Source organism: Microcaecilia unicolor, chromosome 3 (genome assembly GCF_901765095.1).
Source record: "Microcaecilia unicolor chromosome 3, aMicUni1.1, whole genome shotgun sequence".
Lineage (NCBI taxonomy): Eukaryota > Metazoa > Chordata > Amphibia > Gymnophiona > Siphonopidae > Microcaecilia > Microcaecilia unicolor.
In genome coordinates, this window is record NC_044033.1 from 373,245,790 (window position 1) to 373,258,030 (window position 12,241).

Here is a 12,241-nt window from a genome sequence, read left to right on the forward strand (position 1 = left end):
AGAAGGCCATAAGGCCTCCCCCCTTTTTTTTGATTAGAGATGCCAGTTGAGTGCATCACCACAGGATATCTCTTATGCGCTATCAATTTCTCATGACATTTTTTCAGGTGAATTTCTTGCAGCATAATGACATCTGCTTTTAACCGCCACATATCTTTAAACATACGTTTACATTTCATTGGCGAATTGAGACCCTTAACATTCAATGTTACACAAACATTCTTTGAACTTCCAGTCTCGAAACTTTAACCTAGTCAGCCACCACCAGATATTTTGATAATTCCCCCTACCCCTACCCCTCTCCCCTCCACCCCACCCCCCTTATCCATACAAGACATGACCCATTACCAACATGAGCCATGGTTATTGAAGAGAGAAGTGAAGTCCTCACATATCCAACAGCCGATCCAGAGCTTTCACCTCCGAGGGATGCTTCCTGTAGCCACTTAACCGCTCACAAGACTCTGATCCTGGAGCCCTCTTAGGCCCTTCTACTAGGCCTCTCACTTTCCAGCTTGGAAGGCCAACTGCTTTCCGGATTGTTGCCTCCTCAGGCGACCCCTGCCATGGGATACCACTCTGCCATTTTGGCTTAGTAATTCGTGACATTCCTGCTTCCTCTTGTTGATGGTTCGCTTCCACCTCCTCAGTTTGTCTTATATACTCTTGGGCTTCCTCTAGCAATACCACTCTTCACTGCTTGCCATTTTGGCTGAAAGCACAAATGGATGTTGCCACTTGAAGGGTATACCCTCCTCCCACAGTTGAGATGTTAATGGTCGCAGTGCGCTCCACCGTTTCAAAGTTGTTGCTGATAAATCCTGATGGGGTAGCTGTCCCATGTAAGCAGGCTCGCCGCCCTCGCTTTTTGCATTACTGCTTCCTTGACTTTAAACTCCGTGAAGCATGCCAAGATATCCTTGGGTTGATTCGATTTCTTCGTGCCCAGCGCACGATGGGCTCGCTCTATTCGGATTGCTGACTTATCATATGGTGTATCTGTTGTTGACAACAAATGAGCCGCAATCGACTGCACCACCTCTTCACAGTTAATAAATCCAGGGATCTCAGGTAGCCCACGAATTCTGAGATTGGAGCGTCTGTTCCGATTTTCCAAGTCTTCTATTTTGTCCGTGAGATACCTGGTCTCTAACTTTCGATCTTGTAACTGCTGCTCAATTGCCGCTATAGATTCCGCTTGCTCTTCCACACTATTTTCAACCTCCGACACGCGGTTGCCCAACTCCGAGATTTCTCCTCTTAAGTCTGCGCTCAGCTGAGCAAAATCCTGTCGTACTTCTTTAAGATCAGTTTTAATCTCTTGGAACCAAGTGCATAATTTACCCCACACTTCTGGGTCTACCTCCGCTCCTGCTTTCATAATTTCACCACATGGCTTTTGGTGTCCTTTGGCCCCGCGCTTGCCTGGCGGGTGCCATCTTCTTCCACCTGCATCGCCCCGCTCCTTCCTTTCTGCTGGTATGAAAACGCGGACAGATTCAGCGCCTTCGTCTTTAATACAGACATTACCCGATTCGGGGTACTTTCTTCTTCCACGGGTAGTTCCTGCAGTCAGCGTGATTTCACTTCCTCCTGGATAGACTCCTCTACTCTTAATGAGGATGCTGTGGACAAGCTTACTGAAAACATTGCTTTTATCCCAGACAACCAAGGCAGCAGGCCTGTCTTTTTACCAGATCAGCCTGCGTAATCTAGCACCTACCTGGGACTATGAAGAAAGCTTGCTTTATTTATTTATTTACAAAGGTTTGATATACTGCGAAGTGTCAAGATAGCTTCTATGTGGTTTACAATAAACAATAAAACTGCCTTAACAAAAGGTACATTTCAAAGAAACACATACAAATTATTGACTAGAAGAGTAAGTAGAAGTGAAGAGGAATGTTTTCAGTGCTGCTTTAAACTGAACAAAGGAGGTTTCCAAACAGAGGTGTGCACGAAGTGAATTCCAGAGCCGGAGTCCAGTATAGCTAATAGCAGTAGAGTGAGTATGAGGGAGGGAGGACGTAACCAGAGTGACCCTGATGCAGAGGAACAAAGTTGTTGGACGGGTGTGTACAGTATGAAAAGATGTGCTAGATAATCTGGGATTTGAAAACTAAGATGCACAGCTTGAATTGAATTCAAGCAGAAAGGGGTAGCCAATGTTCTGACTGAAGTAATGGTGTAACATGGTCAAAAGGAATTGATCGATGAAGTAAATGAACTGCGGTGGATTGAACAAGTTGGAGTCTTCTAAGAGAGGAAAGGGGGAGACCTGAGTAAAGAGAATTACAATAGTCCCAGTGGGTAATAACCAAGCTGAGCAATAAGGAACAGGGAGAGAGAAAAGTGGACAGATTACAAGAACTCTGTGAAACGCAAAGCAGGTGGCTTAACCACCACATTAATTTGATCCTGAAAAGTACGGTGAGAATTGAAATGGACCCCAAACATTTTAACACACTCTCGAAATGGCAGATTTTACTTATTAACAGAAATCAAGAGAGCAGATGAAGGGGGACTCCAGGGATTAGTAGCATAAGGAGTTGGGAAATGTATGGATTCACATTTCTTAGAGTTCAGGAATAGATAATGATCAGACAACCAGGAAGAAACTTTCTGAAGACATTGGTTAAGATCAGTAAGATTAAAACAAGAAGAAGAAATATGATAGAGAATTTGAATATCATCTGTGTAACAAAAAGGAAGGCAATGATTGGATTGAATCAGGGTAAGGAGTGGAGCCAAAAATATAACATGGAGCATTAGCCTCTCGAGGGGAAGAGAGGAGGTGACAGTGATTTTTCTTCTATGTGGTTTGGGTTCAGATTTCCACAAAGAAACAACATGGCTGATTTGGACGTTTGCCTGTATCTATTACTGGGGGTGGGAGTGGAGGGAATGGGCGGGGGTGGGGTGAAAAAAAAGAAAATGTACATGATGCTGAGATTTGACTGTTTTTGTTGTTTTTCTGTGGTCTTAATAAAGATTATTTATATTAAAAAAACAAAGTAAAAGGGATACTAGAGCCTTAAATCTTATATAGTATATTATATGCTTTTAGTGTTTACTTCTCAGGAAGTGCAAATAAATTGCTTAGGACAAACCATTAACAGATGAAAATATTCTGTAACAAACCTCTCTCTTGCTCTCTTAATTGGGATAACCCGCTATAAATCAAGAGATGTGCCAGGAGTGGGAGAGGGTGAACTAGACCCTGCTTAGCTATCTGCTGGCTATCTTTTAATGTTCTGGGCTCTAATGGTTAAGTTTAAAACTATGGGGAAAAGAGTTTCAGACTGTTTAATCAAATTCATAAGATTTGCTTTTTATAAAATTTTAAATTTAATGTAGGCATTTATATTCAGCTTTAACCCAAAAGGTTCTATGCAGATAAGAAAATTCACATACAGATAATTATAATAAATCTAAAAAAAACAAAAAACGATACCATAATCAGCATATAAAATCTAAGAATAAAAATTGTTCAGAATAGAACATAGGGCCTCTTTTACTAAACCACGCTAGCAATTCCTGACATGACAAATGCTCCGCAGGGATGCATCGCATTTGCCACGTGGGAATCACTAGCACGGTTTAGTAAAAGAGACCAGACCCATAGTGTCAGACCAGAAAAACATCACGATTATAAACTTTACAAAATATGATTTTTATGGATAGAATTGTTTTTAATAGCCAGGTTTTACCAATTTTCTAATCATCAGATAATCAGTGGCATTCTAACTATCCAAGGGCAGAGAATTCTATAATTTTGGGCCTTGTCCAAAGATGGCTCTAATTCAAGTTTTTTTTGCAAACAATTTTGTTTGCTAGCGCTAGTCTAAATTCTTGAGTTGATGTCTGACTCCTACAAGGACAATATAAAATCACAACCTTTCAAGTAGTCAGGGCCCAGACCATAAAATATTTGTAGACAAAAAGTAATTTGACTCTATTCTCACCTTAATAGGGAGCCAAGGAAAACATCTTAAAAAAGGAAATGTATAACCCATCAATCGTAAACAAAGGAAGGAACAATCTCCACACCACAAAGTGCATAAAGAAACAATAGAGATGGCCAAAGCAATCAATGGTGTATGCTGGCTTTATTGGTTATCATCTAAAATGACTCGACAAGGGGCGTGTTTTGGCTGTAAAGCCTGCCTTAGGAATCTGTCAAATATGCAACATACATACATGTAAAAAAGAAGCCTATGTCAATAAAAACTTATATGTCATTAAAAATGAACACAAATGAATAAAAATGATGCAGAGAAATATTTACACACACAGCTACAAACTTGAATGTACATATGAATGAACATATAAATGCAGACACCAGCACTACAGTATATATTAAACCATCAACATATTGAAACAACATTAACAAAAGCCGTCTCAAAAATATTCCACATGTTGCAACACTTATAATTACACTAAACCATATCTGCATTCATATCTCAGTAAGCTGTGAAACACCCTTGATAATCTGTAGGTCCACAATCTAATCTACAATAATGTAACCACAACCAGTCAATGGCTATCACTGGTGAATAACATACTAAGCCAAAAATAGTCATGTTTATTCTAAACAAAATGCAACACCGTGGGTAGGAAACCAAACAGAGAGAAAAGACAAAAGGGAAATTGAAGGGAAGGGAAGAGAGAGGGAAGAAAAAAAAAAAGGGGGAAACCAGAGGGTGAAGAAAGAAGAAAAAGATCACTACTGAGGGAGATGCATCTCCACCAATTTCTGTTAAACTATCATCACACCTCATGTGAAACATCCGACAAAGACCTTAATTATACCCAGTAAAAAAATAACTATGGCAACCACTAAAATGAATAAGAGCACACTTACGTATGAAGGTTTTCTTAATATTCATGCAATATGTTCTGGTGGTTTAATACATAGTGTAGTGTTGGTGTCTGCATTTATATGTTCATATTTAAAATCAAGTTTGTAGATGTGTATATAAACATTTCTCTGCATCATTTTTACTCATTTTTCATTCATTGTTAATGATACAAGTTTTTATTCACAATTAATATTTTTTTCATGTCATGTCATTTTATTATTGTTATTTTATATGTTTTTAATGTATGCCCTTATAGGCTTCTTTTTTACATGTATATTGTTGCATATCTGACAGACAAACTTTGTCCCCGTGTCATTCACTAGTACATACCACCCTCCCAGATACAGAAATCAAACAGCACTTTAAAAACCTAGCACCAGAGGCAGCTGCCTACACTGCTTATAAATCTGGGTCTGGCTCTAATCCTTAGAGAGACTCTGAAGAACCAACTTCTTAAGTCTACTGTGATGTCAGGACCTAGAATAATGAGATCTGAACATGTTGCCTATGCTCCATTTTTCAGCACTGCATGTTTTTTTTTTTTTTTCAGAAAGCAACCCTAGAAGGATATCTACCACAGAAAAGGCTTCAACATTATGAAACCTGACATGTCCTAAGGTGAAATACAAAAATATTTGGTGGATATGCAATCTGCTAATCAGTTTGACAGTATTCTCTTTGACAAGGATATCCCAGTTTTATCTGGGCAAAACATAAAAATGTTGCATGGGATTTCTAGGGTATTTGGCCTGACCCAGGAATTTGGGCACAAATCTCTTGTAAAATAAAGTGTGATGAGCTCGTTTGCCTTTGTTGGTAGGATGACATGAGTAAAAATTCTAGACTATCTTTGCAAAAGACATTGTTTAAAAATAATCTTGGAAGCCCAGAACAGATGTATTCCACATATTAAAAAAGGTGGGAAGAAGAGCAAATGAAAGCCAACATGGCAAAAAGGTGAAGGGATAGAAGCTATTAAAGCTAAAAGAACATCTTTCAAAAAATGGAAAAAAAAAAGATCCAAATAAAGAAAACAGGAAGCAGCATAAGCACTGGCAAGTTAAATGCAAAGCATTGATAAGATAGGCTTTACTTCGGTCTTTACCAAGGAGGATGGTAAAATTAGGTCTTACCTGATAAATTTTCTTTCCTTTAATCACAGCAGATGAATCCAGGAACTGGTGGGTCATATCTGCCTACCAGCAGGTGGAGATAGAGATCACCGAAGAACAAGCAGTGACCCTGGGCATCCAGCTCGTCACTTCAGTATAGGTCACATCCCAAAGCAGATGAAAAGAAGAAAAGAACACCCTCCTCACAACAATGCGGCAACACCCGAACATACAACATGAAACTTGAGTGAAACTAGTTCAAAAAATTCAAACGAGTGAAAAGTGAAACATGAAAAACACTGTCCTCTGACTGTAGAATTCTTCTTCTTTCAGTGTCTAACAATTCTGTTAAATCTCAGAAATCAAGGCGAGGCATCAGAAAACAACAAAGGCCCCTCCGAAGGGACACCACTTTGTAGTGGTGGAGGGGCTTCTGTGCTTCAATGACTCAGAGGGCTATGCTGAAGGGTTACCCATATCAGACAGGCCTCTGAGGAGAAACCAGACAAACAGTGTCCCAAACTGGGAGAGTGGTAAGATGGCGACCTGAAGTTCATATGCCCAACGGCCCGGCCCAGCTGCCCTCTGAAGTTTCGTCTTCTTTACATAAATTTCCTTTCTGCAATTGCAGTTACCTTAACTGAGAGGAAGGGGACAACCGGCGGTCAGCCCCCGATGGCCAGCGTTTTGTCCCCTGAGAAGCAAGTACGGGACCGCTGCACGACGAACTGCCCACAGATGAAAGGGTTGGCGAGTCCTTTGATTAGCGCCGGCGAAGGAGCATCGACACTCTTGGACCTGAAAAAAACAACTCCATCGCTCCCGAATTATTCAACCACCATGTCCAAAGGAGTGGGGGAGTGAGTTACAGGCATATGCTGAAATGGAGGACATTTACAGCAGAACCTGAATCGGCGGAACCACTCCTAAACACCTAAGAGAAATCAACTTGGAGTTTTTGGCTCTTGTGGAGGTTACATTGAATACCATCTGGAAGGCGCTTCGGGACCTAATGGTGGCAGTAAATAATTTTGTTTCAGATATAATTTTATTAGAGAGTTACACAGACAATTTAACTGAACCCTTTGAGAGTGAAAAATTGATATAACAGATGATTCTACATGAGCAAGAAGTGGTTATGATTTTGAAAATGATAATAGACCAGAAACTTTGAATAATAAAATGCTTATTATTATAGATGATTAATATTGAGATTATTGTTTTTCCCAGAGTTCCGGGTATGACTCCTAAAGTTTTCCTCAGAAATATTTCCTCAATTATTACTTTAAAAGGAGTGAAGCCTGTGAAAACTGGGATTACTTTAATCAGTGGGATTTGAAGACTTAAGTATATGTATTGTTAAATAATTTCTGGTTTTTAAAAGAAAAAGAATGCAATCAGATGTAGTATTTCTAACTAATATTGGACAATAAGTATGTTTTCAATGAAATAACTTGACTATACACCGTATTGGCCTTGAAGAAGCCAACCAGATGATCAATGTGGAATAATGAATTAGACGACTAATATATGGGGATAATCAGGTTAATACCACGTTTTTTTTTCTGTTTATTGTTTAATTGATCTCCTTGTCTTGTTTCACTCTCCCTATTTAGTGGTCTAAGGAAGAGAATAGAATTACCTGACTGAAACAATTCCTGTATATTACTTTCTCTGTATTTTCGGCAAGTTGTTTTATCGCTTGTAAAAATTTAAATGGTTATAAATAAAAAAATTAAAAAAAACAAAAAACAAAGGGACGGGATTCTGGATTCATCTTCTGTGATTGAAGGAAAGAAAATTATCAGGTAAGACCTACTTTTACCTTCCTTAGCATCAGCAGCAGATGAATCCAGGAACTGGTGGGATGCATCAAAGCAATCCCTAACTAGAGTGGGAAACTGCCGCTCCCTGAGAGAGCACCGTCGCCCCAAACTGAGCATCCCCTCTTCCTGCCACATCAAATCAGTAGTGTTTAACAAAGGAATGGCGAGAGGCCCAAGTAGCTGCGCGGCAAATGTCATCTAAGGAAAGTACGCCTGTTTCTGCTCAAGAAGCAGCCTGTGCACGAGTTGAATGTGCATGCAAAGCATCCGGAGGGACAGCACCCTTCGCCAAATAAGCTGAAGCAATGGCCTCTTTAAGCCAGCGTGCAATCGTCGCCTTGGACACCACATAACCCTGTCTAGGACCAGAAAAAAGTACGAACAGATGGTCCGAGCAATGGAATTAATTTGTCATCTGCAGATACCGGAGCAGAGAACGATGACCATCCAAAAGACGCAGCAACGCAAAGTTGGCTGGAAAATCTGCTTTCTGAAAGGAGGGAAAAAAAAAAAGGCTGATTCAAATGAAAGGCAGACACTACCTTGGGTAAAACGGAAGGAACCGTCCTCAAAGTGACATCAGATTCCGAAAACTGTATACAAAAAAAAAAAGGCTCTCGACAGGATGGGCCTGCAATTCCAAAACTCTGCCCACTGAGGAAATAGTCACCAAAAACACTGTCTTCACTAAGCACCAAATTCAGCTTCCAAGAAGGACATGGACAGCAAAGCGGAGGGCGAAGAGAACCTTTCAAAAAACATGCTACGTCCGAATGGGCTGCAAGGGAAGAGTCAGTAATATGCCCACGGAAACAGGCGAGAGCCGCGACTTGCGCCCGACGAGAGTTATAAGACAACCCCTTCTGAAGGCTGCCCTGCAGAAAAGCTAAAATCTAGGAAATAGAAGCTTTGAAAGGAGACCACGCATGCTCGGCAAACCACGCCTCAAACGTACGCCACACCCTGGCATAAGCTGAAGTACTGGAACGTTTTCTAGCGCGAAGCAAAGTGGAGATCACTGAATCCTCATAGCCCTTCTTCCTCAGTCTCGCCCTCTCAAGAGCCAAGCCTTAAGACCAAAGCGGGAGGCATCCTCCATGTGAACCTGGACTTGATGAAGAAGCCCGGAAATGACCAGGAGCCTCATAGGAGGGCTCCACGACACTAGATCCGCATACCAAGGCCGACGCGGCCAGTCTGGAGCCACCAACACCACTAGACCCTGATGAAGTCTGATCCAATGCAGCAGACGTCCGATGGGAGGCCAAGGAGGGAAGACATAAAGAAGACCGAACGTTGGCCAAGGCTGCATCAGGGCGTCTAGACCCGCAAAACTTTTCTTCTGCTGAAGAATTGGAGCACTTTAGCAATCTGTTTGGTTGCCATCAGGTCCATGACCGGGGTGCCCCACCTCTTACAAAGTAGACAGAAAGATTCTATCGCTAGTTCCCACTCCACCGAGTCCAGGATAAGACAGCTGAAAAAAATTCGGCTTGCACGTTGCTCTGCCTTGCAACGTGAGCTGCTGAGAGGCAGAGAAAGTGAGCCTCCGACCACTGCAGAAGGTCGGTTTCCTCCGAAGCTAAGGCTACGCTCTGGGTACCTCCCTGGCGATTGATGTAGGCTACCGCTGAAGTGTTGTCAGAAAGAACTTGAACTGCCTGACCTTCCAGGAGATCCTGAAACTTCTTCAGAGCCAGCATCACCGCTCTCAATTCCAATCGGTTGATGGACAACTGTGCCTCAGCTACTTGATGGGGACAATGAGCGCCCCCCCATCCTAATAGGCTGGCATCGGTGACCACTATCACCCAGCAAGGGGACGCCAAAGGCATTCCCTTCCGCAGGTTGGCAGCACACAGCCAACAGGTCATGCTGTCCTTCGCGACTGGAAGCCACGCCAGTCGACGATGATAATCCTGGGACACAGGAGACCAATGACTCAACAAGGTGCGTTGGAGAGGACACATGTGAGCCCTCGTCCACGGAACCACCTCCAGAGTGGCTGTCATAGACCCTGGAACCTGTACGTAATCCCACGCCTGAGTACAAGGGGAACGCAACAGGCGACGAACCTGAGAGCAATGCTTGAGCCTCCTGCTTTCTGGCAAGAATACTCTTCCCTTCGCTGTCTCAAAGAGAACCCCCAGATATTCCAAAGACTGGGAGGGAACAAGACGGCTTTTGGGCAGATTGACTACCCAACCGAGGGACAGCAGGAAATGTAGAACTCGAGAAGTGGCTGCTCGACTGTCTTGTTCCGAATCTGCTGGGATCAACCAATCGTCGAGATACGGATGAACCTTGATCCCCTCCTTCTGAAGAAAGGCTGCCACAACCACCATAACCCTGGAAAAGGTGTGAGGTGCCATGGCTAGGCCAAATGGAAGAGCGCAGAACTGAAAGTGATGGCCTAATACAGGAAACTGAAGAAACCTCTGATGAGGCGGCCAAATGGGAATGTGGAGATATGCCTCTTTCAGATGTAAAGCCGTGAGAAACTCCCCGGCCTGAACTGACGCAATAACTGATCGAACAGTCTTCATACAAAAATAGCGAATCCGGAGGCACATGTTCACCTTCCTGAGGTCGAGGATAGGTCTATCAGAGCTTCCTTTGCGAGGAACTACAAAGTAGATGGAATAGCGGATGGTGCAAACTCTGGCCTGGGGAACAGGAACCACCGCCCCAAGATCTAGCAACGTGTGCAATTTGGTTACACCGGCCGTCTTCTGACTTTTGTGGCACAATGAGATTCTAAATGAGCGATGCAAATTCTAACTTGTAGCCGTCTTTGATAAGATCTAGAACCCACTGGTCTGAAGTAATCTTGGCCCACTCCTCGTAAAAGAGTAAAAAAAAACCCCAATGGAAAACAGTCGAGGTGTGGACCTGCGCCCCAACATTGGGCAGACCTGATCGGAGTTCTGGGTCCAGCTGTTGAGGTCCGCTTGTTGTTCTGAAAGGAAGACTTCTACTGGAACTCAGATCGCTGAAAGGATGAACTAGAACCAGGACGATTTTATTTATTTATTTGCTGCATTTATATCCCACATTTTCCCACCTAGTTGCAGGCTCAATGTGGCTTACAATATAATACAACAATCACATTGATGGAATAAGAAAATCAAAATATAGATAACAGATAAGGAGCATAAGAATACTATGGCAATCATATTAACGGAGAAGAATTTCAGAATTGTTGCAATTAAGGTGCATAAGAAAATTATGTATAATAAGAAGTGGATAAATAGTTACAACATAATGATATCAGGACAAGATATAACGATAACTGCATACATCATGAAAATGAGGTCTGGTAGAAACTGATTTAGAACTGGATCTTGGTTTGTCTTCCGGAAGACGCTGGGATGTGGAGCCTCCCAAATCCTTAACTATCTTTTCAATTTCTTCGCCGAAAAGTAATTTCCTCTAAACGGAAGCCTTGTGAGACGCTGTTTAGAGGCCATATCAGCCGCCCAGTGACGTAATAAAAAAAAAAAAAACATTGAGCTGAAACAGCTAGAGCCATCCACTTAGCAGAAGCTCTGACCAAATCATACAGGGCGTCAGCAAGATAAGCGAGAGCAGGCTCCATTGGGGAACCAGCACTTGAAATAGAAGCCGAATCTTGCTCCTGCTCCAAGCCCTGCTGACACCAGGAAAGACAGGCTCTGACGGCATAGGAACTACAAATAGAAGCCTGTAAGGCTAATGCAGACATTTCAAAAGAATGCTTAAGCGAGGCTTCAAGCCACCTGTCTTCCATGTCTTTAAGTGCGACACCTCCCTCCACCGGGAGAGTGGTTTTCTTAGTGACAGCCGTCACCAGAGCATCCACCGTAGGTAAGGCGAAGGAGTCCAGGGAAGAAGCGGCTAATGGATAAAGACAAGCCATAGCTCTAGCCAATTTCAAAGTACCCTCAGGGTCTGACTATTGAGCGGAAATTACCCCTGAATGGACTCATGCATGGGAAAAGTTTTAGATGGTTTAAGCGTGCTTGCCATCTTAACATTAACAGAAGCTGTAGATTGATCCTCAGGATCAGAAATAGTCACAGCAGCTAAAGCCTCAGAGATGAGATCAGGCAGCTTTTCACGATGAACTGCCGTGGGATCATCTTGTTCACAAGCAGCATATCACCATCTTCAAACTCTTCCAAATTAGAAGGTCTAGCCAAATCTCCAGAAGCTGCTAAAACTGAAGGAGGAGGAGAAAGAGGAGCTACGGATCCTCCGTCTTGAAGGGAAGCTAATCTCCTGTGCTTAACAGCAAGTTCCTCCAGAGGTAATGAAGACCCTAAGTCACCATGAGAAACCAGGTTCTCCCTGCCCTCCGATGAAGCCTGAAGGAGGGAAGGGGACATAGAAGGCAAACCCCTCTTAAGCAAATAAGCCTGGTGTAGAAGGATAAGTTCTGGAGAAAAACCTGTATCCTTTG

At 42.6% G+C, this 12,241-nt stretch overlaps 1 protein-coding gene across 1 annotated transcript in view; it reads right to left on the reverse strand.

Moving 5' to 3' along the window:
• PPM1G (protein phosphatase, Mg2+/Mn2+ dependent 1G) overlaps positions 1-12,241 on the reverse strand; it is a 194,513-nt gene that overhangs the window by 37,004 nt on the left and 145,268 nt on the right.